Source organism: Rhagoletis pomonella, unplaced genomic scaffold (assembly GCF_013731165.1).
Source record: "Rhagoletis pomonella isolate Grant_MI unplaced genomic scaffold, Rhpom_1.0 Rhpom_scaffold_00002, whole genome shotgun sequence".
NCBI lineage: Eukaryota > Metazoa > Arthropoda > Insecta > Diptera > Tephritidae > Rhagoletis > Rhagoletis pomonella.
The window spans coordinates 97,859,526-97,862,426 of NW_023458556.1; positions in this window are offsets into that span (position 1 = coordinate 97,859,526).

Genomic DNA, 2,901 nt, shown 5'->3' on the forward strand with positions numbered 1-2,901 from the left:
TTAGGATTTAGAGGAGAGGGATATGTATGTGGCGATGCGAATTCATTGCTCATCTGCAAACTTACCAAACTCCTTTATGAATTTTAGTAGTTTGTTGAGGGAAAGAGAATGTACCTCGTCCATTCTCAATACATCCCACCCAAAATTGTACCGTCTGAGTATGGTGAATGCCGGACATCAGCAGAGAAAATGTGCTGTACTAACCTCGTCCTCAAAACACGTAACACATGTAAACAGTGGGTCGTCGATGATGCCTATGGTGACTATACATATATGGTCCCCATTGGTTGTGCCCCGTAATCAGTCCTATCAGGGCTTGTAGATCCTTCTTCTTTTGCTACCACCCTGTCAGGCCCTTTCAGGAAACACTTGGTTTTATTGCGAGTAAATAGCATCACCTCATTCAAATGGAAATAGCGTCAACAATTCTTAATGTATGTCGATTCAAAAAAAAAGAAATGTTGCTCTTGCATCGTACGTGAGATACGAATGTGGCTACAATAAAAATTGCCCCGTAAGTGTTGTTTCCATAGATGGAAGAGGTTATCGCCAAATCCTCAGTGCTATTAATCAACACACAATCATGCCCCACCACCAATTGATTTTATTAAAAAACCACGATGCGAAAAACCAAACGCAAAAAGAGCTGGAATACGAGAAGTATTTGAAGAAAGAATGTAGAAATGATCAAGAAATTGCAAAACATGCTTCGTTTCCAAAAACAAAGCGAACACTATTAAATTGACGAAACAGTGGATTGCCGCCATGTACAAAAACCCCGGAGAAACACTGAAATGAATGTTTTTAAATTAGCATATTTTGAACAAATTCGGAATGTGTAAGGTAGAAAAGAAACCTTATATAGTTATAAGGAAACAATAATAGAAAAGGAATTTTCTTACACTCGGAGGTTCCATGGTAAACTGAGCCTCAATGCAAAAATTATTTTCTTTATAAAACTAACAAACGTGTGGATAATTAAAATCTTGAATCAACCAAAAAATAATAAATTAAAGCTTTAGATGCATTTTTATTACCTTTTCTTACGATTTGAAATCAAGTTCTAAGTCAATTTTTTGAATGAGTTGAAAGTAGGTTGTGTTGAAAGTACTGTCAGAAATTTGCGATTGATAATTCAAGTATTTGGTAAGAAAAATATATAGTAAAACTCATCTGCTTTTAATAAAATTGTGTTATATATTAAATTGTGTAAGCGTTTTATCTATATTATGAGTTATTATTAAGCAGTATTGGTCTTGTCCCACCCGTGACAAAAAAACCATAAGTTGTTATATTTAATTACAGAAGTTGAAGTTAAGTTTCAGGTTTTTTACATAATGTTAGAACTTGATTGCAACTGTTTACCAAAATTACATTTTCGTTTCCACATAGTGAAGCATGTCCCACCCGTGAAAGAGGTAGGTTTTCAGGGCTGATAAGCTTTACTTGTTTGTTGAGGTGAACGCAGGGAAGGAGGGGGTGGGGAAGCGCGGACTCGCCAATTACTTATATACCCTGCTGATTAAGTTAATAAACATTTTGAGCAGTTTTGGTTTTTTCTTGTGTTTATTTAATGTTATTAGTTTTTTATAAAAGTCTAGCACAATACATAACCAGAACCACATATATCCACATTTCAAACTTGGTAAAAAAAATTATAAAAATTCAACAAACTTTAACAATTACACCCAACAATTTTGAACTTTTTGTTCTAGGTGCGCAGTTTTATAGCCCATTAATTTTAATTTAAAAGTGAAAATTTCAAGACGCTATGAAATCCTGTTGATTTTTAATAATTTGGCTGACGGTGCTAGGCATTTTCTTCTATATAAAAGGCACTATCCTTGGATAAAACGTGATTGAATTGAATCCCAACTTGGCTTCTTATATTTTTTGACAGACAGAAGAAATAACTCAGTTTTTTCCGTATAAGAGTAAGCTGGAATTTTTTTCATATTTTGTAATTCTCATATAAAAGTCAATTAGGTGTACCTTTATCAAAATGTAGAATTGTTGAGTACTTTGTACTTAAATTTAAATAAGAAAGAACATTTTTTTACATCATTGAAACACAGCTAAGGAGTACGGCACTATTTGTTACATTCAAATCAGTGCCAAAATGCGGGTATAACCAATTATTGATTATTTATTATCGGAACCGGGTACATGTAAGTTGATTGATTTGTTTTCACACACTTTTGAAACATGAATTAAATGCTTTTTTACTGCATACATGTTGTTGTCAACACAGCAAAAATCTTCCAATAACTTACAAATATAAAAAATTTAAAATATCGAGGGCAACAAAAATGTGGAAATAAGCTAAATGATGCTGGCGCACAATGGCACTACAGAGGCAAAAAGTAGTAAAAACGGATTAGCGAATTCTGAAAAAGCAATTAGGTATATTCATAGTAAAATGTCCAACAAATCCAAACCAAAAGGAATTTTTGATAAGAATGCATATTTGCAGTCATGGGATGAGCGTAAAGTAGATGCTACGCGAAAAAAATTGATTTTGTCGCAATTAATTTAAATTAATTTTTATACTTGTGCGGATATATAACACAGTGCAGTAAAATTTTACCACCTGAGTGAAACATATCGTTTCGTATAGTTTTTTTGGTTCTGAATCCAAATTTGGCTCGTCAGGATTTTGAGATATCCTAACCTCAAAGTGCCAAAAACACGTTTTGTTGTGATATTTGAGGTTATATTATGAAAACTACATTATTTTGTCATTTATACTTAAATCAATATTTAGTACTACTCTTTCTATTTTTGATATATTTATTGAGCTTTGTACCGCGATTGTCTATTAGGAAAAATTGAAAAAGCAACAAGGTCTAAGCGGTCACCACATCTCCTCATCAGACTTCTTTTTTCTAGACTTCAGCAGGG